The sequence below is a fragment of the Corvus kubaryi genome, unplaced genomic scaffold, assembly GCF_017639235.1.
Source record: "Corvus kubaryi isolate FWS band 111438036 unplaced genomic scaffold, C.kubaryi_AGA036_p1.0 37341, whole genome shotgun sequence".
In the NCBI taxonomy this organism is placed as follows: domain Eukaryota; kingdom Metazoa; phylum Chordata; class Aves; order Passeriformes; family Corvidae; genus Corvus; species Corvus kubaryi.
In genome coordinates, this window is record NW_024581112.1 from 10,159,791 (window position 1) to 10,185,683 (window position 25,893).

Consider the following 25,893-nt stretch of genomic DNA (forward strand, 5'->3'; position numbering starts at 1 on the left):
TTCGGCTACCCTGGTAGGCCTGTCTCTCTGAACAAACACTAGCAGTAGGAAAAAAAATCCAGAAATGTTCATCTGGACACTTAGGCTTCTTTGCCCAAGTTCTAAATGACAAATGTGTTTGTTGGGCATTTTCTTTTTAGCAGCCAGTTCCAGCTGAATCCATCTGAAAGCAGGTGTTAAACCTGTAATGGCAACTTCTGTCCCTTAAAATGTGAGGCTGAGCATTCCCTGACTGAGTCAAGAAGAAAATATATTTGAAATACATGTGTGCCCTAAGGACAGCTTATATTTTCAACATCAAACATCAGATGCTAAAGTCTGAATCTACTTAAATAAAATTCTGATTACAAACTGATTGCAGACATTTGGTTAAGAGTAGTAGATAACACTTTAGTACAAATGAAGCAAAAAAAACATATTTCATCTTTTTCTGGCTAAGATTTTTTATGATCAGGATTCATATTTTGTCATAGGGTTTACACAGTATCTAAGAGACCTATAGAAAAAGTTTTGGAAGTAAACATTCAGATCACGTAAGCAGTTTTGAACACTTCCCCACAGGACACAAGCTATGGCAGATCATTGTAACTTTTTATTCAAGGAAACATGGAACCCAAGTCAAAACTAGGTTAACTAATGGACTGGAGTTGGTAAATTCTTCCATCATGCTCAAACTCAAAAAAGAATCCATTTTTTGATGTTAGCAAAAGGTAGTTTCAAAATGGGATAGAAACTCGTATTCCTGTCTGCTTTTTCATAATGGATTATTCCTAGCATTTTTTTCTTTTAAGACCAGCCTATCCCTATCTCTCCTTTGCTCAGTCTACAGCCTAACCAGGGAAATATCTGCTTTGTTAATGGAAATTACTGTTAGATGCCACCCCAAGAGCTGTGGTCCGAGTTAGCCTACAAGGGAGTCCTAGCCTGATTTTACATGACAAGTTAAGCCAATGAAAAATGTTGTAATGTATTCTGGGTTTTTGCCATGCAGATCACCCTGAAGCAGAATGCTTGCTAAAACTGAATTACGTGTTTATCGTTGCTATTTAGTATCATTAGTCTAAACTGGGTCCTTGAGGAATAGTCCCATCAAGCAGATATTCCCTAAAGAAAAATCCATTCTTCTGGAACATGTAACTGTCCTGTGACACTTTAAAACAAACAAACACAGCACAAAAGAACCCAACCAACAGGCTGATGTTTGGAAGATTTGGTGTTGGAGTGGAATACAAGAGTGAGTTCCTAAACTGTATTGTCTCACTGTATTTCTACTGATGTTCCCTCCTAACCGCAATCAATAGTTGAGGAAGCAGGATTAGATCCCTAATGGTTTGTTTATGTATCACCCAAGATAGCAAGATTTGGATTTTCCAAGTTGCTATGTGAGCAGCAAAACCAATGAATTTTGATTTCTCCTGGATTTGCATTCTTCGCTTTCCTGAGGCCAAACTGAATGACTAACAGATGAATCTTGTCTGCCTTTCCGTCTGTGAAGATGCCAAGTTGTGTCTCTACCCACTGCTCACCCACTGACTTTCAGGAACTTGTGCAAGCATACAGTTTTCTTTTAGACATCTTTCAGGATGAGCTTCAAATTGCCCAGCAATCTCAAAAGTTGTTCAGGGGAGGAATAGATGGATAGACCAGGAAACATCATTCTAGATAAGCACTGCTTTTTAGAAAAACAAACAAAAAAACCCAAGCCCAAACAAACCAATAAAAAGAAAGGTAAGCCCCCATGCTTTACTTCTCACGAATAATACAGCATTAGGGACTTCTTGGGTACTAAGTCCTGCTATTCATGCAGGAGTCTATAACCACGCAGAATGGCATTTGGCACCAGGGAACACGCAGGCTCAGCCAAGGTACTACACAGACTATCAGAATCCTTCAGCATTTTTGGTAGGATGGTGAGGAATTGCAGATCTTGCTGTTGGAAATGTGTGTATACTGTTTTGAATCACACCTACATGTAGACACATTCCAGGTCTTCAGAGGTGCCAAAATTTTGCTATCTAACTTGGCAAATGTATCTTTTCACTGTTCTCTCCAAAGTAGGCTCTTGGTTTAGCTTGCGTATCCTATACAGTGATTTAGCACTTTTTAAAAAAACTGGGTTTTTCAACATATTGATGTAATTACAAAAGCATATGTGCATCACTTAATCCTTTAAACCTTTCCACTGAACTGAATTACATAGCATTTCTACAGCCAACCATATGATCACTTTAACACTGCATGTATATGAGGGTTACTGCAATAAATCAGATGACTTGTTGGATATTTTTTCCCTTTTCTTCTGCTTCAAAATATATTCCTAGTGACTTGGAAAAGGTGACAGTATGTGCTTGCAAATGCAATGCATGCAGCAAGCAGCTGTTCTAGTAATACATTTTAAAAAGAGGTTGCTTCAGGTTAAAGATTACTTTTGTCCTGTTTCTGATTCAACCTCTGCAATGTAAGAAAGCCCTGCTTTGAGGCAGAGGAGATGAGTAAGGCAGTGTTTCTTGTGACAAAGAGTGTAGGCCTAACTCAAAATCTTTCAACTGTTGGAATGTATTTAGGTGAAGAAGAGACATTGGGAGCCAAACACTGCCAGAAAGTTACTTGTAGAACCTACTCAGCTCCTCTGCTTTACAGAGGAACTGGACTGTGTTCTACACAGTTCCTACCCCGGCCAAAAAGCAGGGATGGAGTGAACAGTTAGAATTGCAAGGGCCTTAATTTTGACAAATTAATTGTATTTCATGACATACTGCAACCTTTTCTCCTTTTTCCTTTGATGTTTGTGTGTAAGTGTGTAAAGAATACCCATGTGCAAATAAAACCTCTGTAGGTTTTTGCTGCTTGGCCTCTCCATTTCTGCTGCTCTAAGTGCATATGCAATTCCTGCTTTCAATTCCTGCTTTGTGACAGGGGAGCTTGCATAATGCTGCGTGTCTTTGCAAGACTAAAGCACTGGCTAATTATGTTAGCAAGGAACTCTGAGATCTGAAATGAAGTTAAACGTTAAGGGTTGTTGATAAGCTAGATGCTGCAAAGGCAAATACCTGGAGTCTAAACCTCTACAGCCTTACTCAGCTGAATACAGGACAGCAACACCAATTCTGTTGCTTTTTGCCCTTCTTAAAGATGCAGTGTCGTCAAGAGAAGTGATTGTCTCCCTTCTTTTTAAGTTGCATAGCAGAAGAAACATCCTGAACATGGACTAGAAGTGATTGCGAGAAGGACTACAAAAAAGTCTGCTAGCTCAGTTAGTGTTTATTTCCAGATATCCTACTATTATTGCATTTTTAGCCATTTATCTTTTTCTTTTCCAAGATGTGACTCACTGAAGTATGTTTCCTAGCTGCACTGCAATCTTTGTGGTACAAAACAGAAACAGAACATGTCTGGGTTTTACTTCAAACTTCATCTCATAAACATTGTGCAAAGACCCCATGTAAACACCTAACTGAGTTAGCATATGAACTTACCATAGACTCATCCTATAATAAATTTAAGATCTTATAGATGCCAATAAACCAGTCTGTTTCATTTAGTGCACTGAAGTCTGGGTGTAAATAAATAAATGCTAAGGTTTTTTAAGTTTCATATCCACAGAAAATGGTGAATGGTGTCCCAACAAATGATGTGAAAACTGTTGTATAATCTGTCCCTGTCACACTATGAAGAGGGGCACTTCTGTCAGGGAGCACTTGTCGTAGCAGGACATTTTGGCTACATTTATAATAGGATATTACCTGAGTATCGTGTAACAGGATATTTTGGTTTAAATGCAGAATTTTTTTCACTTTGAGGGGTAGATTGACAGGTTTGTGAATCCCATTGGCATCTGATGGAGGACTAGAGGATCTAGCTTGGAATATAAAGCCCTTTAGCTCAGAGGTTGCTTTCTTATTATACATTTAAAGTGCATAAAGAAGTATTGATCCAGGACTGAACAGTCAAGTATTGTTGGGTTTGAAATATTTCCTAGAATTTTATGCATTAAATCAACTCCCTCATGGAATAGAGTACATGTGTGCTTATGCACAGGAAGTACTTTTACTCTTTTTGTTGTCTCTCATAATTATTTCCTGCCCTGTCTTGTATTTAGCAGCAGAGGTAGAAAGACAGGTTTGTTTCCTTTCTGAGGATACTTTTTTTTTTGGTCTGGCTAAGAAGTGGCTCAGAGCAAAAATATGTTGGCAAGTCCAGTGACATGTGAAATCAGTCAGAGATCAGATGAATCAGCTAAGGAATTAACTGCAGAAATAAATTACAAAATACTAAAGCATCCTCACTGCTGCTTTAGCTGTGTTTTTGCCTTGGAATCTTTCTATTAGATATTCATAAGAAAAGCAGAATCTGAGTTCCCCTATGAAACCAATAAAACAAATGTGAGGTATCACATGCAAATTTACATACAGCTTAACAGAAACACTTAATTTGAAATATTCAAGAGACCTTGCCATGGAAGTGGGAAACTGCTTTAAGAAACCATATGTCCTATCTCCAAAATACAACAATTGTAAAACTTGGATGAAATCATGGGATAAAACCAAAATAGTTTAACAGGAAGGAAGGAAAGAAAGAGAGACAAAAATTGTGTGAGAACAGGCTTGGAGTTCAGGTCTGTATGTTTTTATTTCTTTTAAGTTTTTTAGAGAATTTGCGTCTCAAAATAAAGAAGAGAAAGCAGTGTATCTGACATAATACATCTTCCTGATTTGAGTGTACTGTTTGTGTAGCATGGACAACACAAAGAAGGAGTCTGAACATCATGCAAACTAGCACACTGCTGTCTGGGCAAATTATTCTGCATAGACTGATTGTATTAAATTAAATACTGTCACTTGTGCCAAACTCACTGGACGAATATTACTACATAACGTGTAAGCTTTGGTAATTTAAAGAAAGCAGATACAAAGTTGAGGCCTTTCTTCCCTGTCAAAAAAAACCAGGGTTTCTTTTTCTTTTAGAGAAACTTGACAGCATGAATGGGGGGTGAAACAAGTGGAAACAGTACCTGCTAGTAGCACTGCATATTTATTTTAGCAACTCTGAGGTGGCTGGCAGAGCTTAAGTGTCATATCTGACAGAGAAGGGAGACCAAGTGTCATTAGCCAGTATGTTTGCTTTGTGTGGGAGCTAAAGTCACTGGAATTTTTCCTTAGAGGACTTGACTGTGACCTCCACAATCAAAATGTGCCCTCTGCTCCTCACGGCTAGGTGCTGTCAGCAATCGTTCACACCCAAAGAGTGGCAGTGGTTTGTGCAGCTGTGTGCAGAGCTGGGAGGGCTGTGGTTTTTGTGGCATTGCTAAAATACCTGACCAAGCTCTGCAGGCCGAGCTGGTGCTGCAATGGACAGCACAAACAGCAGTGAGCTTTTCATCAGCTTTCATGGCCTCTACTGCTTGCCACAAATTGCACTTCCAGTGGGTTGGGTTCCATGATGCAGAGCAGCTAAAGGAGCTGGGATGAGGCAACATCCATGAAATAAATGGCATGGAATATTAGCTGAAACATAAATGGAAATGGTTTATGTCAAGCTGGTGTCTGTTGGAAGACCCATACTGACAACTGCTTAGCCGCAGAGGTTTTCAATTGCTCTGTTGAAAGTAAAAGCCCCGAGGCTTATTAAAGAAGGTGTTTCATGCACATGTAGTGATAGAGAGTCATAAAGCTGCCCACAACTGAATTAGAAGTCACTTGCCTTACAAGAGTTCTGTCTGGTGAACAAAGATTCTTTTGCAGGAAAAGGGAATGAACCAGCTTATGATCTGTCTCTGCAGTGAGTCTTTCCAGGAACAATATAATTGTGTTAAAAAGAAGTTATTTTAGATGTGACAAAAATACTATAAACACATTACAGTATCTTGTATTTACTTGATTTCATCTCTTCACTGAACTGTTTCAAGGCAATGCCATCACTGAGCTTGGAAGCTGCTGCAGAGTATTTGTGAAGATTCTCGATGTGCTTACTCAAGGGAATTTGGACTTAGAAAGCTTTTTTCCTCTGCTTTTATCAAAGTAGTAGCTCAAGCTGTGGAATCAGAATAATAAGAGGAAAAGAGGAAATGTACCTCAAGAAAATGTTCTTCCTGTGTTCTAAAAGATGATGGCTCATTAAACAGACTTCATCTATTTCGCTAGGGTGCAAATCAAATAGCTTTAACCAGCGTTACATTGCTCACCCACATACCTGTTTTATACCTACCTATCAAACTGATTGTGGTGTGTTTGGGGATGTGTGCTGTCTGGGGTTTTTTTTGTGGGGTGTTTGGGCTTTTGGATTTTGCTTTTTTGTTTGTTTTTCTGATGATAAATTCCTAAATGAGCAGACACACAAGTTCTTTGATTCCTGTGAATTAGGAAAAAAGCAGCTTTTCCTTTTTGTGGGTGGGAGTGGAAATGGTGCAAGTGTCTAAAATTGCTCCTCCTTTCAGTTTTATGCGCCTTGCACAAGTGCTCACAAATACGTGATTGTTCTCATGCTTATATAGGAGAAAAAGCCTGTGAATCTGATTTCTCTCCCCTCTGACTCTTCAGGGGAACTATGCTTCTTTCAGTAAGTTTTATGACTGACTGTGCATTTGGTTGAATAGCTGGAAGTACTACAGACAGTAACTTCCATGCATAGCTCTAAGGAAGAGGGTGTTCTTTTTTTCCTTTTTCGCAGTTGCTGTGACTGTTGATTCAATAAAAAGTATTTTTTTTTTTAATCTCTTCATGAATATCGAGTTGATCTTAGTCTTTGCAGTGTTACTGTACTGTCTTTGCCCTGAAGCTACTACCTCAAGCACTAACAGGAGGAGGCTTGCCCAAGCTGCAGTCCTATCCATAAACATAACCTTCACCACAAGTGGATGGTTGTTCTTTACTTCACCTCCTGTCAGGGTGCAGATTCAAATGCAGTTTAGGATACCTTATCATTTGCTGTCAGAAACATTCTGTGGCATGGATGAAGCTTGCCCACTCGAATGGGACAAGTTTTCCATTGCTTTCCCGGGAACTGCCTTTGCACAGTTTACTAGGAAGGAATTAATTGAAAGCCTAAATTTACCACCAAATGAAGCAGCACAGATTTGCCCAATGGAGCTTCACTGTCCCTTCCCAGGGAGTGCATCACTGAAGCAGGAAGCATTGTGTGCTGGTGGGACCAGTGATTACTGTGTTGCGAATTAATAATAATTCAGCACTGCAAAATACTCTACATTATTTTTTCCCTCTTTTTGAAGTAACAAATATATATTTTTCTACTCACTATAAACATCTAACTTTTAGCATGGTTTTTTTTCACTCCAGGTTTGCTTGTCTTTCTCCTAATTAACTTTCACTCCTGAAATTAATGCTGCTGAAGTAAGCAGCACCCAACACAGTTTCAGTAAAACATAAAAGAAAAGGAAGACACTGATTTAGCTCTCTGAATTTTAATTGAGGTAAGGTCCTGATGCACCTTTTCTGGCTCTATCTTTTTTTTCTAAAAGAGTAGCAAAAGATTTATTAAAATTACATTGCCTTGTATAAGTTACAAGTTCTAGATCCTTTCCAGATTTTCACAAATTACTTGTAAAACTATTTCCTTTTCTCTTTTGGATGCTTTAAACACCTTCAAGAACAATTACATTAGAAGAGAACTGTCAAAGGGATTCTGTCAGAGACACTAGAACAAAGTGGGGCTGAGACAGTTTGTAGGAAATAATACTCCAACTTTGCTCTTCCATTTGTAATCGGCATAAATGTGTCAAAACAAAGGACACATCCAAGAATATTTCTATCCCTTCAAAGACACAGAACAAATTAAAACCAAATTCTTTCATCATTTTTGTTTTATATTTGGCCAGTCTTTTGAGTTAGGTAATGGAAACTTAATCCTTCCCTGCTGCAAACTGTTTTGCAAGACCAATGACTACGAAGTCCACCTGCTCAAATCTGAAGAACAAAAAGATATTTAACATTTGTTGTTGTTCTAAGAAAATATCCCTGAGTACTCTGGCAAGGCTCTTTCAAGACAAAGCTAAACCTCTAGTCCAAGAATGATATTTATCATGACCTGTTGTACAATGTAGTCATCAAGGTAGCAGACTTGGACTGCTCAGGTTGAAATGCTGTATTACTCAATCTGACAAGCTTAACACTTCCACTCAGCAAACCACACTTAAATTCCTGTCTTGACATGACTCTTCAGATGTCTAAAACCCTTAGGCCATACTTGGCCCGTGGTTCCTTAGGAACCACCAGCTTTTGCAGGAATTACAGAGGGATCTCTTCACAAACACGCGTCAGGATTTCACGATGCTGAGTCTGTGCACAGCCTGCTGAGTGGAAATAAATCTTTTCCCACAACTACTGTGTCAATAACAGAACTGCTTGGAATGAGTTGCTGTGGGCTACTGTGTCTGTAGCATGAGTGTGAATATTGTACCTGTATGTGATACTCTGAGCACAGCCATCCAGTGCAGATGGGTTCGTATTCAGTCACCACTGGGCCAGTATTTTTCTCCATATTTTTCTGTATTCCTCAGGCCTCTTTCTTATGTCCACATATGTAAAGGGACAAATCACTAGTGACATAGTACTTATTTTTCACTGCAGGATGTTCATTCAGCAGTCCTCCTATCCTGATCTGGGGCAGTCAACCTTTGGTTTTAATAGATACTCTCCCCTAAGTTCATACTGAAGAACTGGAAATGTTCCGAGGTGGTTAAGTACCCTTCAGATGCATCCTGCCAAGCTAGCACACAAGGACCAGTCAATAAAAGGAGCCTACTAGAATGTTCTCCTAAAATTGTCTGCTATACGTTTCCTATTCCTATTCCTGCTGTATTTCCTATTCCTTTTCCTATTCCTGCTTTGGAATATCCTATTCTGGGAATATCTGTTCCTGTAGGCAGAGTGTCCCTTCTGGATTCCTGAAAGGCCCTGGCACTAAGGAGGAGGAAGAATTCTTGAGTGAAAGATGAAATAAGAAGAGACAGGAAATGCTTGATTGAAGACAGGGAGGATAAACCTGCCTGACAAAATGTGCCAGTATGTGTCTAAAGGAAATGCTGGAATCTCCCTTCTCAAGGGGCTTCGAAAACTAAGCATTAGAAAATGTACTGCAGGGAACAACACTGCATTGGCCGGAAAATGGGATGGATGATCTAATTATTTTCCATCTTGCCTAAGTCTATGAATAATCCAGATCTCTTTAGCTGTTCTTTTTCTCACTAATTTCCAAAATACTGTAAGCTGGGAATTACTTATTTTGAAAGAAATCATATTAATAATTATTTCTTTTAATCCATCAGGTTTGAGGGTCAGCATATTCTGTAACCTACTTTCCAAATTTGTAGCTAGGTGTAGTACTAAGCTCAGGCAGATATGTATAGATACAGCTTGTTTCTACAGTGTATATTTGCAGAGTTTTGGGGGTAGTCCTGCTCAGCTGTTTGGTGGGGTGGTATGAGTAATTCTGTGCAAGGAAACCTGTAAAGTTTGCATGATAATCTTTGAAGAGACTTGATGTAATTTCCTTCGTTCTCCCGCTACCACAAATTTTTCCTGATACAATGACAGCAAGTGTCCCAGTATTTATATGGATGTTAGTCAGCCTGACAAGCATACACCCACCTATATGTCTATAGCAGGCTTGGTAGTATTCATTCATTTAATAAGGGAACAGAAGCATAAAGGATATTTTTGCTGAATTGGAAATTTTCTGGGTTTCGTTGTGCTGTTCAACCTAAAGGTTTCAGGTGATTTATTTCTGTAAAGAGCCTTCATCTTACATTTCCCTTGTTTTTCTAGCCCAAATACAGTGTAATTTGTATTGTTTCTATGTGACTTTTGATTTTACTTCCCCATCAAGAAAATTTTATCCATAGGCACGTGTACGCTTGCATAAATATTAAATGAAATATCAGGGAGAGACTTAATTCTGTCCTCAGTGTGAAAAGTATTACATTGCTTTAACTACAGCCATTCCACAGACTGAGACAGCTGAATCAGGATCTCAGGACACATACACAGATTAGATAAGCAATGTGGATGTCTCTTACAGTTAAACAGCAAGATTGTAAGTTATTTAAGACAGAATTCATATAGCTCTATCCTTGAGTTCAAGGAGCTAAGCAGTCTTCAACATGTCATTACTTCATAAGCAGTAGCCAGTTTATCATCCTAACTCCTATATTAAGGCATGTATCACCAGTGTGTTTTCACACAAAGGAACCAAGGCACACAAATAAAAATTGTACTCATACTTACACAAGGAGCAGGTGGCCTTGCTGCTGATCAGTGAAGTATTCAGGGAAAGTTATGTGCCTCGAGATTGTGGCTACACATCTTGCACCCAGGTCCTGCACTTGGCACACATGGTAACTTCACCCCAGAAATGTCTTGTTTCATAATTTACTCAATCAATAAGATACAGCTCATTCTAAAACCAAAACACCAGCATTAACTTTCTTTTAGAAGAGATAGTATCAAGAAGCTATATCCATCAACGTATCTACCTGTAAAGAAGAGAACTGATTGTCTTTTGGATCCAAGGCATTACAATGACTTGTTTAGGATAGACTTTCAAGGCTGCAGTTAATGCTGAGAGCCAGTTACTTTTGCTAAAATCATAAAATTGTTAATCCCTTTGTGAATCTATTATGGAGAACTTGTATTAGTCATCACAATAAGAAATTATTTTGGAATGTCCAAGCTAGAATTTGTGATGCTGTTTAGTAATTTGAGAATATGGGCTTTCATTTAGCTCCTGCCACAGTGAAACTAGTACAACACACTCAAAATGAGAGCATCCAGCAGTAACACAGCATGTTCTTAACCAGAACAAATTTACTGTGAGCCAGGGGTCAGTCAAAAAAAGGAATAGGAAGCTTGCAGCTCTCTTTGTGAGTGTCAATAAACCTGTCCATTAACACCTGTTCAGCAGTTCTCTATGTTGCAGCAACACTTAAATGAAATATCAGTCAATTTAAATTTAGCTTGTAAATTCCTGTCCCATATGCCATAACTGTTCATTATTCAATTATTTTGTATATACTGTAACTCTTGAAATAATGTTGTTTTAAATAGTTACAGCTGGAAAAAAATCTTGGGTTTAGGACAAGAATGGCTAAACTAATGAATAGTTGATAAAAAAGTGAAATAAATGTTAATTCATCATTTACAGTCAGTAATAATAAAGTTGTACCTGGAAGAGCTAAAGGGAAATAAAATTGCTGAGTCAGTTTCAGCTCTGTCTAACACTTGTCTAAATTACTGAGCTTTTTCTAAGAGACCTGACTGATGTTGGGATAGTCCTTTGGGCTGGGGAAGATTCTTCTTTTGAACTGAAAATATTTTCAGTCTTTTTAAACTTCCTACTACTTTTGTGCAGTAGACGTTTAGCTATCCTGAAGCACTTCAGTAAGAACAACTCAATTCTGTTTGGTCTCAAAGTAAATGAATTTGAAAACTTGTGCCTAGCAACCATAACAATAAAATGCTATTGGTTTGGGTTTGGGTTTTGGGGTTTTTTTAAGGTATTATTTTTTCAGTAGCACAAATTTAAGTTTGAATATGTGATAGAGGAAGTGATTCTTCTTTTTCTATTAAAAAAATTATCTTTGAGGCTAGCCTCACTCTAGAAAGGGGAAGTTTTCAGGCTGTTTCAAGCTATGTGCTTGAATCTTCAAGCTATGTGCTTGAATCTTCAACCATTTTGACAGTCTTATGTATTTTCTCCCTGCCCATGCAAAACCAGGAATTTCTTATTGAGGATGTGTTTGCAATTTCATTGAGCTAAGAGGCTTTATTTGAGTTTAGATTCAAGCCCTTTAAAAAGGTATTTACCCTAAAGAATGTGCAGAACCTTTCTTAAAATATGCTTATGATTGCCAAAAGAAAGGACTTTTAATGTATGCATGTGAAATATTCAATAGAAATGACCTGCTGCTCCAGCTCTGAAAAAAGACGGTACTGAGAAACTTTGCCAGATGACACCAGGTCGTGAAGTGCTTTGTGAGACATGTCTTGGCCTGTTCTAGTTACTGATGAAACTTGCTTTCCATTTCAGTAAGGCCAAAATTTCACAGTTGGATGATGCCCTAGAGATTATCAAGAACACTAAGAAAAATTTCCCATCACCTCTGATTAATTACCCAGAATAACAAGTGTTCCCCTGGGCCACATTGTCTCTCAGCTATAGATAAGCACTGCTGTGTGAATTTTAATGAAGTGCAAACTCTGCAGCAAGCAGGATAAATTCACCACTGCACCATGTGTTCCTGTTGGCAACCTGGCAACATAAATCTAGAATAACAGTAATTGCTCTCTAATATAGTAGTGCTAAGAGCTTTAAGGTTACTGATTCAAGTGTATTTTGAGGTGGGGAGGATGAAAGTAGGGAAGAAACACACTAGAAGTGCTTCAGTGTAAATTTATTTAATATCTAAGAGTTATTTGTAGAGGAACTCGTGGAATATTGTCAAGAGCGTGAAATCCATGAAAAATCTCCAATCCTTTCTACAGTATGAATAGTGATTTTTTTCTTTTAAAATATTTCTTCTTTTAAATATTTTTTCTTTTTAAATATTTCTTTTGATATCTTTCTACCAGTTAGTGCATTTAAAGTATTTACTAATGTTCACAAGAATACGTGGTAGGTTATCCAAAACAGATGTGGTTTTTCAATTAAAATAAGGTGCTCCTTTGTTATAATCAATATGTTACAACATGTAACTAACTCATGAATACCATGATTACATCAGGACAGTACACTGAGAATTATTCTTAAAGGTTAGATGTATTGGTTCTTCTTCACTTGGTTAAACAAAGTCATTGCCTTTCCCAATATACCTTGCCTTGCTTATATTCTCACAACTGAAGGAAAAAAAGGTATTTGTTTAGCTATGCAAAGAAAAACTCATTTGGATGTATTTTTGTTTTGCCAATTCATGTGTTTCAGTATCTTTGTCCCTTCTTTTTAGTCCTAAGCTGAAGAACTGCTTTTCTTAAAATTGGAGTGGCGGGTGTATGTGTTTTGAACCTTTTTTTCTTTCTGTTACTTGTATAGAATGCAAGTTTGAGAGAGCTGGAATAATACAGACACAAGTGTCTCTTAAAAATCTGCATAGTTTCAAAATTTTCTGTAGGCTTGTTTGTAATCCTCCAACAAGTCCTCTGTGAGTAGGGAAGCATAGTTTGTCTAATTTTATAGATAGTAAACACAGAAGTGGAAAAGCTACACAACTGTAAAAACAGACAGATGGTCCCTAATCTTTGGTATGAAAAAGGATCAAGGGTGGTGGTGGAATAAAAGAACAACCCAAGCAAACAAACCAAACCAAACAGAAAGAACCCAACCCCCAAAATTGCCAGAAAGCCTATCAGGTTTACTACTGAGTTTATCCAGGGAAAAGCTTTGATGATTCACAAGTGGCTCTTGAGCTGCCAGTCTTTTCACTTTGCTTGCTGTGCATGTAGTGCTGCCCATCACCTGTTGTTAATTATAACATCCTATAAATCTAGTGTTAGAAGACCAGCAGTGGGACACTGTGCCTGCCCTGGCTTAATGGACACTCTAGGAAAAAAATAATTTTTCAAGAATTTATTCCTGGACCAGCTTCTATGAACTTGGCATTGTCATGAACTGATACTTCTATTAAGAAAAACACAAGTGAGTGCCTTTAAACAAATAAGGTGCTGGCTTTGTAAAATCATTGTGGTTTCAAGCACTGTATCAAAAAACACTATGATGGGAAGCTATCATTTAATAAATCAAAATAGCTTGCTTGGTAATAAATATTTTTCTTAGAAACCACAATATTCTCTTTTCTATGGATCATATGACTTTCCAGTTCCTGAATTTTTTCACATTACTGGAGTAACAAAGGAACGTGGGAAATAACTCTGCATGGTGAAATCATTCTGTTAAGCTGTGCCTACACTGTGGTTAGAACAATTTAAAAATGTGTGATTTCAGGCATAGGTGATCAAATTCTTCCCTTTTTCAGGTAGCCACAATTTGGCTGAATTGGGCAGTACTGCCTTTCTGCGATGAGGAAAGTGTTTAGTTTTGACTAAATCACTTAAATTTCATTTCTCTTCTTTGTATTCTGCAAAGGGGTGAGCAATATTTCCATCTCACAGTATGGGAAATAGTTTCTTGCCTCTATGGGCTCTGAGCATTAAAAAAACCACAACAATCTGAAGAAGGCCATGAATTGTTGCTATTGACTCTGTTCTATGTTGGCTGCTGTTCAGGTAACTTCCACTTATATTGATAAATCAGCCTTTGTAGTTAGCAGTAAAAAGAAAGCCAGTATTAAAAATAAACATGGAAGAAACTGAACAAAGATGTATATTTTGCTGTCAGTGACAGCAGCCTAAATTCAGATTTGGTCTAGACGCAAGTCCTGTAAAGACTCGCACATAAATAACATCTATAAGAAATGTACTCTTGCCTTTACACAGATGTATTCTCACATGCAGAATAACCTGCTGACATAAAATATCAAATTGACTGGCACCTATCTGTTGACATTACCAAAGACTGTCAGGTGGTCCTAAATATTTAGCGACAGACTTTGCTGAAAACATATATGCACTTTCATACTTGCATGTATTTGTATATCAATTCATACGTAAGTAAGTGTCACCTGAAGAATACAAGTAATAAATACTTCTGTAATTAATACTGCTCTATGCAAAATCCCTCAAGTTCTCCAATGGCTGCTAAGAAAGGCATAAAAAAAGTTTATACAAAGTCTGAAGATTCACCTTGTTTTACTGGAATCCCTTTATGATGCACTTCTCATGCAAAGCCACTGTATTCTTCCATTTTTTGGTTCCACAATTATTCGGTGTTCTGAATTTTTGTGTTCCTGGGTGTGAGATTCTTTTTCTTATGAAGTGCAATGTGGATATGGATATGAATATATTTGTATAGCTTCAATGACTTATTGGCTCTGCTCGCTGGTAAAAATATGGTTTTGATTATCCTTAAAACTCCTGACTCAACCTACTTTGGGAAAGTTGAGCTATATTGTTTCTTACTGTCCACATGACATGGTGTGCATTCTAGGTGAGATCCAAGGTACTGTACAGTGGACTCACATCAAAAGAGAAACTGTTGCAGCAAACCTTGATTGGAAGCTGGAATGTAACTTAAGGAATATTAATAACAGAAAGTTACTGAAGTCAGAGTTCTTGCTTTAGGCAAACAACTTCTCAGTGGTCCAAAGTGCTGGCTTAGGAGATGGATAGGACAAAAATTGCTGAAAATATGTAAGAAATATGAAGCCTTGGGAAAAAAAATAATATTGGAGTATCATTTGTTTAACAGGCAGGCTTTAAATGACCTCCGTGTTGGTTACTGTTTTGTAATGGAATTTCATTACTTTGAAAGCAAATGTGGAGCCTGTGGCAGCTTTGTTGGATATATTTATAAGAATATATCTATCCTCTAGCTGATCTTCCTGTGCTCCTATCTCTGCATTTTGTTTCTTTTTATCTGAAGTGGTGATTTTATGACAACCCATTTAAATCTTTAGGATTCATGTTAATATACCATGAATGTTGTGCAATGCTATTAGGGCAATGGACAGAAAACTGATTGATTATTGATATGCCAGGAAAGGAAGAGATACTTTCTGAAAATCTTTTTTGCATAACTTAGTTCTGAAGTTAATTGCATCTCTGCATTCTTATGGGTGAGCCTCAGAGCCACCTGCTTAGTTTGTATTTTTTGACTTAATTCTGCAGCTGAGTGCTTTCCTGTCTGCATCCTAAGCTACACGTTCCTGTAACACACTGTGCCTGCATCAGCCCTGTGCTGTGTGCAGTCCCTTTCTTGAGAGAAGACGTGACACGGTTCACCAGTGACTGGTGGGCTTTCAGAAAGGCTGTTTTCCTGCTGAGTGAGCCATGTTTATGAAGTAGGCCACTGTAGGGAAGCCCATCCCACTAAGCAGAAACTGATCTCAGTTTGTGTCCGAAAAGAAGTTGATGTCCTCGGCAAAGCCTCCCTCTCTCAGAATAATACCCTGACATCTTCTGCCTTTGTGAATGGAGAAGTTCTAATCTCTAGCTAGGGGTTAGCATTCTCATGTAGTTTCTACCCTTTGTCTGTGAAGATTTTTGACAAGATAGATCCTTTCCAATGGCAATATTTTTTCTCGGGACGTATTAATTGCATTGTTTCAGCATTAGACTTCTTCATTAATTATGGCAGAAAATTACCTCAATTTAATAGGAGAGTACTTCACTATACCAATTCTGATATCCAGGCTCAACATCCAGTAATGAAGAGATCGTAACAATGCCGAGTATCAAATTTGAAGGATTCTGACAATCTGCATTTTCTTTTCTAGAAAGAGAAAGAAGTAAGAATGTATGTTAATAGCCTTCAAAAAGGCAGGAGAGCAAAAAGATACTTTATACTTTACTTGAATAAATAAGCTACAGAGAGTTTATTTTATTTTTCTATTTTAATATTTTTTGATGTAAGGAGACGTTAATACATGAAATAAGCATGAAACAGCCCAGGAAAATTGTGTTTAAAACTGTTGCTCAGGTTACAAAGACACCATGAAAGGCTCACATTTTGGTTTGTACTATTTTTATGAGTAGTATTGTCTGCATTCCTCCACTATGCTTTGGTGGAGCTCTGTAATTCACAGAAAACTATTTGTTATTTTCTCACTGGACTACTTTGTATATTACAAAGGATCATTATTTCTAGTTGTACACAGCTGATTTTTCTCTTCTCAAGAGCAGTCAGTTTCAAGCTTGGTCAGAATTTTGAACAAGCAAAAGCCGGAAAGATGAGAGAGAAAACTGAAATACTTCAAGGTACAGTGTAAACTCTGGTTTATCATAAAATACCAGACAACAAATTGCATCAACCAAAGCCTAAAACCAAAGTAGTTTTTCCCCTGCCTCATAAACGAGTAACAGTCGACAGCTCTGGAATGCACACTCCTCTCCCATGAAAACATTTTTCCGCTCTGCCTTTTCCAAAACTCAGAAGTTCAAAGCTAAACTACTACATGTTATAAAAGAACAAATTTACCATGACACTTAAACAAAGACATGAGTCAGTGTATTCAGATTTCTTGAGGGAGGAAGGAGTTATGTTTCTTGTTAAGGCAAGGTTTGCAGTAAAGAAGTTATTTTTATAGTTTTATATATCTCCTTATAATTATTTATTCACGCAGATGTTCTGTTTTACTGCACAGTTAAAGTTGTAATTCATGCCCTTTTTGTAATGGATATATTAATTGAGGTTTACAACATTTCTCCTCAGAAAGCAAAATATTAACATCCTCCTTAAACAACTGGGCAAATGCAATCACAGACATTAAGAAATTTGGTTCACTATTATTTAGGACATCCATGGCAGTCTGGGAACCTCAGCAGTTGCTCTTTACTCTGAAGAGTGCTGCTTGTGTTCTTGGGAATGGCACAAGTAAGGTGGCCAGCATACATGTTAACAGCAGAGACAAAATGAGATGGCTATGGACTGCTGTGGACAAAACAACTTATATCTGGAATAAAAAGCACGTGATTTTATGCCCTCTTAAATGTGAGATGTAGAACATAATAGACTAAGCAGCTGAATTGCTGTATGTAGTTTTTAAAGCTGTCTAGGAAACTTGGAACACCATTTCCATTTATTTGGAACAAGTGGCTGACTCATTTGTCTGCCTTGAAAAACCTCTACGACTGTTCCTGACTGAAATGAATATTCTGAAAGTCATTGCTTTTGTGAAACAGGAAAGAAGTACAGAAAGTCACAGAGCTCCTGTTAATACTGAGCCTCATTGAATGTAATATCGATTTGGAATATGTTAAAGGATGCAAACTTCTAGGTACTGTGGCAGCTTTAATGTGTTCACTCTTTCAAGCAGATTGATGTGGCCCAGTCTTGTCCTTTGTAGATACAAAATTTGAGGTAGCTAGGTCAAAGGTCTGCTCTAGATTCAGACCTTTGACACTGAATGTTATATTCAGTTATATTCAGTAGGATGGAACCAAAATCTGAAAATCCTTGAGCATGGAAAAAGCTGACATATCAAACTGTATCCAACAGCCTATGCACACCCATCAGGATTCAGTTTTCCTTTATTAATATATAAAGGTTTATTAGGTCAGTCTCTAAAAGCAGTGTTTAGCAACTGTAGAGACAACATGCTCAAATTGAGGAACACAATTTTTTTCCTTCAAATGCAATTTTTTTTTTTGCCTGGCTGGTTGCTTTACCTATAGTCATAAGTTCTCTTTAGCCTTTTAAAAATACTATTATATTTCACAGGGGAATACGGGGAGGCTTTAATGCAATTAATAGAAAGGGGGGTTTAAGCTTTAACTTTCAAAATGGCAATGTTTTGGTTTTTTATTTATCCATTTTAGAGGCCTTTAACAAACTGTACCATTGAATTTAATGTTGGTCATGAAGGAGATCGTCTGTGGCAAGTAACATTTCTAATAAGGGAGAAGTCACAGTCAGTTCTGTTGGGTGCAGGCATATCACACTGGTGACAATGGCCAGAAGCACCAGCCAGCTAAAGAGGGGAACCTGCATTAAGTGGCCCGCTGGGTAGATGAACCATGTTTTGATAACCTTCGGAATAAGGACAAAGGTGAACTCTGAGAGACAATAAACTCATTTAATTTTCAGTCATCATGGGTTAAAACTTTCAAAGTCACTAAGAAAGCAACACCAGAATATAAATGTCATTGAGCAGTAGGGTGCAATTAGGAGGCAGTGCCTTGACAGAAAGAGAGCAGCTGATTGGTAACAGGCCAGTGGTAGCTGTGCTCCTGTGTGCAAACAAGGGTGAGAAGGGGTTCACTCCCCTCTTTCCCTGGAGCCAAGCACAGTCCTCACCTGTGCTGCTTTGTTTGGCTACATGGGCAACACAGGCAGCAATGCCTTACATGTTCTGCAGCAGTCAGAACCACAGTTTGGGCAAACTCGGTACCAAGCAGTGTGGTAAGGATCACACAGGGCAAATATGTATTCCCTTGGCCCTCGCTTCCACCTCCCACGTTACGCAAGTGAGCAGGGAAGGGACTTTCACCAGAGGTTAGGAAAACTGTGATTTATAATAGTGGTGGCAGGTGCAACAGGGGAGATTGAGGGACCAAGGGAGCCAAGTATTTTAAGCATCTGTTATAGGCCTGTGCCAGATGCAGGATACCAGACAAGATGTGCCATTTGTCTGTTCTTGAATGGAATTTCCTATGTCCCTAATACCAAGCAAACTCTGTTTATTTATGATATAACTACTTCTGCTTTTGTAGAGATGATATACAGCACATTTCATCTTTTTACTTTCACAATGATATTTAAACACTTAGAAAGTTATTTATTTAGCTGTGTAAATTCAGTCAGGAGGGTTTTTGCTTTGTCATGGGTGGATCTGTAAAAGCTGGAAAACTACCCAGTTTAGGAAGGCTGCCTTGTGCAGTTTCCAGAAGTACAGTTTTCTCTAACACTTGTCTGGGTTAAAAATGGGACTCAGGTTCTTACAAGACCTGTGTCAGGCAGTGATTTCAAGTGATCATTTGCACAGCACAGAAAGAATAATAATTTGGGAAATGCTGACTGTTCTCTCCTGACAGTGGATTTTCTTCCAATTCTAAGTGATTATATTTAATAAGTAATTCCAATTATTTCCCAAAGGAATAAGCAGGAATTTCTAAGCGAAACATTTTCTCAGAAAATGTCAATTCAAAGCTGCAGCTTCCTAGTGGAAATGCATGCATTGGTCATAAAAGGAAATGTCTCCCATTTCTTGGAGTGCATTTCTTGACAAATTTTGACAGAAACAGAGTCAATGAGACCAGTTATCTGTAGTTGATTATCCTACCTTTAAGTCTCTGTGCTACCTTGTTAATACAAAAGACATAAGCCACAAATTACATTTAAGACCAGGAGAAAAAGTCAGTGCTGATATATCTAGCTCTAAAAGGAAAATGGAACAGCCCCACTGTCCCAAGACCTGGACTCTAGAGTAAGCCAGTTGCACGGAAGAGTCCATCTTCTGCATATCAACCTTGATTACTGTCAGCACCCTTCCTGTCACCACTGGAATGCCTGTTTGCTCTTGCTCCAAAGGCACATCAGGCTGGACTGTCAAACCTCCCAGCCTTTTTCATGGGCCCTTTCTGGTACCTCTGCTCCAGCGTCGCATCTCCCAGTCCTTTACCAGCAAGCTGTGTCATGATTACCTCAATGCTCTCTGAACAAAGATCTTTCTTTGAACTGTTGCTAGATTTTGAATTTACAGGAGGTGACACCCAAGACAGACTTCTTGACCTGGGCCCTCAGTTGACCCTAGCTTTTACACTGAAATGCCTTGGTTTCTCTTGGACAGAACAAGAGAATTTAAAATAAACAAAAATCTGCAAGATGGAAAAAGTGAAAAGTTGTAGTGAGAAATTTACTAACACAACCATAAGGCCCACAAAATAACTAATCATAATCCAAGTTCCTCCACTGATAGTCCCTCTAACATTTTAGGTCACAAGGTACATCAAAGTATGTGCGGTTAACTGCCTGCATAAATGTGCTTCAGGAGCTCATCCCTTCCTGCCTCATTTGTTCTGTTTGTAAAGCTGTGGCTGTATTATTAGACTGCGGCAGTGCTCTGAAGTCCAGCTTCTGTCAAGATTTGTTGTTACAATAATTGCTGCAGCAGATGTCCGAAAAAGAAGCAGCCATTCACCAATCAAAGTACAACCACAGTCATCACTTGTGTTGTGTGCTATTGCAGGTATAGAACCAACAGAGCAGAAAAATGTTCACACTTGCTTCTAGATGTAATCCTCTGTCAGGAGAGTATCTCCCTTCCCCCCAAAGGTTTTTCCAGTACACTTTGCTGGTTTTAGCTGTAGCTAGAAAAGATACAGCTGCGTTTTTTGGCTTATACAGCTTAAGCTCAACATTCAGCAACAGCTTAGTCTGAGCTGTTTTACAAAACTATTTTTCTGTAAACATTTTCATTCAATAGTTACCATGCGATATCTATGCTCCCTTAAAACACACTAGTGACTGCGTGCCTTATCTTTGTATTGCCAAACTGGTCAGATACTTACTTGGGAGGTGGTCTGAAAGCTGGGGACAGAGGTGAAACAGAGAGCACTTAATGAAAGCTGGATTCTGACATGCAGTCCTGTGACAGACAGTCTGACAAGCTGCTGCTGAGTGACACAGAGAGCAGCATCTCAACTGGCAGCTGAATGAATATAGTCAGTTTGAAGAAGAATTTTTAAGTTAGCCTTTAGCTCATGGCTTTGGAAACTGTCATTTGCAAATGGACCTCACACAAACAGAGCATAAAATAGAGGATCCAGGCTGGGGCTTGGGGGTTTTGCACACATTTACACTTTCAGGTACTCAGGTCCTTGCCTGAGGTTCAGGACAATCATAAATGTAGTTAAATCATGCCGTGTACAGAGGCTGCTTTAAGGACGCTGCTGCTTCCCACTGAGGTAAAGTCCGGCCAAGAATAGCATGTGTTTCCTCCTCTGCATCTAGCACAACTGCGGCTAAGTGGTTGCTTATGTTCAAAAATGAATGAAATATTCAATGAAAACAAGAATCTTCACTGACATGACCGCTGCTTCTTAATCGTTACACAGAATAGTGTTGTCTTGCCCAAGCGTGCCTGGCTCTCTACGAATAATGGAGACAGGACAGTGTTTGGATAGCTGCTGTTTTTCTGAAGAGTGGGGAGGGTGTGCGTGTTTTGGGGGCATGTTCACAAAAGTTTTAGCCCAGAAAGAAAGAGATACATCTGGAAAGAGCATAAATCAGGTTGCCAGACTCTGGCGCTGCTACTAGAAATAATTCTTTCTCAGGAAAGTACCAAAATGTGGCTGTCTGGTTTGCCCACAAGTATCCGGGCATTTTTCTTGGCAGGCATGGATACTGGCGGCTGTTTGGCATTTTGATTGCTGCCCCAACTAGTGTCTATTCTTTCTCTGCTGAAGATGGAAGAATACACTTGTGGTTAAATCACTGGCCTAGGGATTAGGCAAAGTGGGTTCTGCTCAGATTTTAGTCTGCATCCTTGGCCAGGTCACTTAAGCAAGAATTTTGAGAAGTGCTCAGCACCCACAAATGGGATCAGATTTTTCAAAAGCTTTCTGCCTCCACCGAGGCAGTGGCCTAGATGATCAAAGGAAATTCTTAGAAAATCTGGCTGCAAGTGTCACTGTGAGAGCTACTGGGTGCTGATCACTCATGAAAATCTGGTTCTCATTGAGGTGCCCGGATGGGAATCAAACTCTCCATCTCGCTCCCATGATGATGGGAAGACACTTGAGAATCTGGCCAGGAGCAATCTCTGGAAATGCTACACTAGCAACTTTCTCTGTGCCTCAATTTCCTCTAAAATGAGAGTGATGTTGCCAGGGTTCTTGTAAGGATAAATTTATTAACCTGCTGTGTGTGAGGTTCTTGGATGCTTCTGCAGCCAGAAGAGGGAGGTGAAGCATTTGTAGCATAGTATCTTTCCAGACATACCAATCATCTGCATAAACAGGAGTGTGTTAAAGTGACTGGAGCAAGAGTCCAGGAGTCAGCTTTGCTCTGTGTATAATTTACAAGCCTTCAAGTTCAGGAGCTGCCGCTCTGTGTCTCAAGCCCTTGATCACGATTCAGGGCTTCACCATGCTAGGGGGTGTAACATACAGATCAAAAGGACTCAGCCTTAAAAACCCTTGTGCTGAACAAAGTGGGGCCAGGAGAATACATTGTTAAGAAATGATGAAGCTGTTCCGTTCAGCTGTTTGCCCTCTGAACTCCCTGCCTGTTGAGTACAGTAGTTTTATAATTTTCTTTCCTCACATGATATTTCTTTCCTCACATCCCACCCAAGTATTTGGTATTTCTGGGGGGAGTTTTGAGGGTTTAGAATTTTAACTCTACGGGACTGGTTACTCTTCCTATACTAGATACCCACATACAGTTGTATCTTTTGCAGGTGGGTTTTTGGATTTTAAGACCCAAGAACATTAACTTCAAAATGGACCTTTTTTCCTCCCCTTTCTCCTTTCTCCTTTTTTTCCTCCTTTCTCCTTTTTTAAAACTCACAGTGGCTTCAGTTTTGCCTCCAGATGTGGAAATCTGAAAGGTCCTGAACCTCCTGTAGTGTGTGCTGGAGCAGCCTTCCTTCTCTTTCTGAGCAGCCGCCCCTCACATGATGTGACATTTTCTTTCCAGCTGAGAGTAGAGCCCCCCCCCTTCAGCCTCCCTCATTTTTGGCCTTCCAGCACTGTCGGCATCTGTGCGAGCTAATGCTGCCCAGATCCTTCTCCAAGGGGCACCGAGGGCTGGCACGCAGAAGCAGAGCCCCCAGGCTATATCTCTGAAACCCAAGAAACCTCAAATGCATTGTGTTTCCGTAAATGCTCCTCAGCTGACTGGGCTGTGGGGAGTTTCTGCTCTCCTCAACCCTTGCCTCTCCTTTGGGAATGGGAGGCGCAGGTTGTAAATGAATTTTCTGACTGCCCCGTGCAGAAATGGCTCTGACATCAGAATGTGAGGGAACCACAACCACCACATGAGGCGAGGGGGGCCCAGCCTGACTGACGAGGGGCCCCGAGCCAGGGCCATGCTTGGGCTGGCACTTCCCTCGCCACAGCCTGGTGAGGGCAAGATGTCACCACAGCCTGGTGAGGGTGAGATGTCACCACAGCCTGGTGAGGGTGAGATGTCACCACCCCGCTGGGCCATGGCAGCTTTCCTCGGGACCGTGTTACTGGCAGGTAATGGCTGTGGAGCAGGGTGGAGCCCTCAGGGTGCCCTGCGGTTTGGCTTTGTTTTAGAGTACACTACAACGCCATTACAACTCCATTGTCGCTAAATGCAATCCGCTTGTTGCAAAACGTGGAATATGTAATATTTTCCCAAGAAAGGATGCTCTTTAATGTTTGATCTTTGTATACTTTCAAGCTTGATCAACAAGAAGGGAGATTTAATCCACGAAACAGAGAGCAGCTAAGAAGTAAGCTCTAAGTGATGTCCAGGGGATAGAAATCTAATTACTTGTTGGTAGAATTGTTGGCCTTGTTAAGGTTTAGGCCTTGATGTTTAGGTTTAGGCCTTGACATGCTTCTGTGATCTTAGAGCTGGGGGAAGGTTAACAAAGCTTGGGAAGAAGGATGCCCACTGATAGTGGACACAAAGAATGCAGAATTTACAGAATGCAGACACAAGCCCCTGCTATCTCGAAAGCTTTTGGGCATTAGGTACAACATTTTGTGTTTTCCCGAAGCCTCAACTTAGAAGCAGTTGAGAGGGCAAAAATATTTCTCATCATCTCTGGTGGCAGAGAAGGAGAAGCCAGGAAGGAAGGGTTGCACCCTGAGCTGAGGTCTGTCATGCTGAGTGCCCCCACAAAGTCCCATGTTACTTCCTCAGTCAGCTTCAGGTTTGGGGAGAATTGCAGGAGCAGCTCTCGGTCTCAGATGCAGTCATTATTTTGAAGGATAAGGCTGTGTGTATGTTGTGAATGTACATCAAACTAAAATTCCAGCTCTTGAAACGAGCTTGACAAATGGAGCATTGAAAATATAATAGGTTTCTGTTTGCTTATTTTGAAATACTTGTTTTCATGAGATAAGCAGTTAATAGTTCAAAGCACATGTAGCAGAGAAAATGTCTTTGAGCAGTCACAGATTGAATTTATTTTGCCTGTCAGTCCTTTTGTATTGAGTTCTTGACAGTGTTTAGCATAGGAGTGAGAGATGTGATGTTGAAAATAGGGTATTTCGAAGAATAATATGAAATATTCATTGTAAGTGAATTCTAAACTCAGTGAAAGGCAGTTTTTGTGCTTGAAATTTGAATCGGAGAGCTGTCTTGTCCTGACTGTGGAACAGAAATAATCCAAAAGAATCACATGCCAGAACTAGCCACCACTGCTTGGATTTTAGACGCTGAGTATTTGCAGCTAGTTGCTTAAGAGCAATCTAAAATGAAAATGGAATGAAGGTGACATTACAAAACATAGCTGAGACAAATGGATTTCCTTTAACCTACAATTTAAAAGCCATCTGATAATTCTATACCAGTGCATAAATGTAAAAAAAAAATCACTCCTGCAAATTACTCTTTAATCAGGTACGAGGACTGAATGTTACACATAGAGTTTTCTGTATGAACAATGTTTTTAACTGAGACTAGTAATGCAAGCTTAGGGAACAATCCTAAAATGTTTTCCATGTTTCCTTATGTAATAAGTTATGCTCAGATACTGAAAAATAATAATAGTCTAGTCTGCAGGAGTTCCTAAGCATAAAAACTAAAAAAAAAAAAAAAATCCTTGCAGTGGCAGCTTGGACTGGACTGCATAGAACTCCTAAATTTAGGTAGGGTGGCTGAACTGGAGGAGAGCAGGAATTCCTGTTACAGAGAGAGAATGTCCAACTATGGCACCACTTTCTTCTGTGGAAGACAGAAACTGCTGCTGCCTTTGCACCTATATGAACATAGAACAAGACAGTCTGGAGATCTCACTGCCTGGCTTTGCATGCAGCTTGTGTGCACAGCAGGAGCTCAGTTCGTCATGAATGCCTTCAGCCTTCACTGCAGTGTATTTTTTGAGCTATTCATCCATAAGGCTGGGATAAGGTGGGACAGAATCCTTCCAGTGGTTAATTCACTTAGGGAATTGCTACTTAATAAATAGGCAGGGTAGCTCTTCTGAACTAACACTCACCCGGTGAATTGCACATTAAAGTACTGAGGCTTGTCCAGCAACCTACGGCAGCATGTCACAAGGTGTACCCACAACAAATATTGCAGTCCTGGAAAATCTTCAATTAGAGCCTAATAATGATTACAGCCTTTTTTGAAAGCACATCTGGATTTTGCTAAGCTCTGCCCACCTTCAGCAAAAGTCTGTCCATTCAT

General features: G+C 39.4%; 1 protein-coding gene across 3 annotated transcripts in view; it reads right to left on the reverse strand.

Moving 5' to 3' along the window:
* The window catches only part of COL8A1 (collagen type VIII alpha 1 chain), a 123,946-nt gene that overhangs the window by 54,285 nt on the left and 43,768 nt on the right, over nucleotides 1–25,893 (reverse strand). For all 3 annotated transcript variants that reach the window (XM_042031125.1, XM_042031126.1, XM_042031124.1), the window contains exon 2: nucleotides 16,206–16,332. The gene's annotated coding sequence lies outside the window, so the exon portion shown is untranslated. The remainder of the gene's footprint in view (nucleotides 1–16,205; nucleotides 16,333–25,893) is intronic.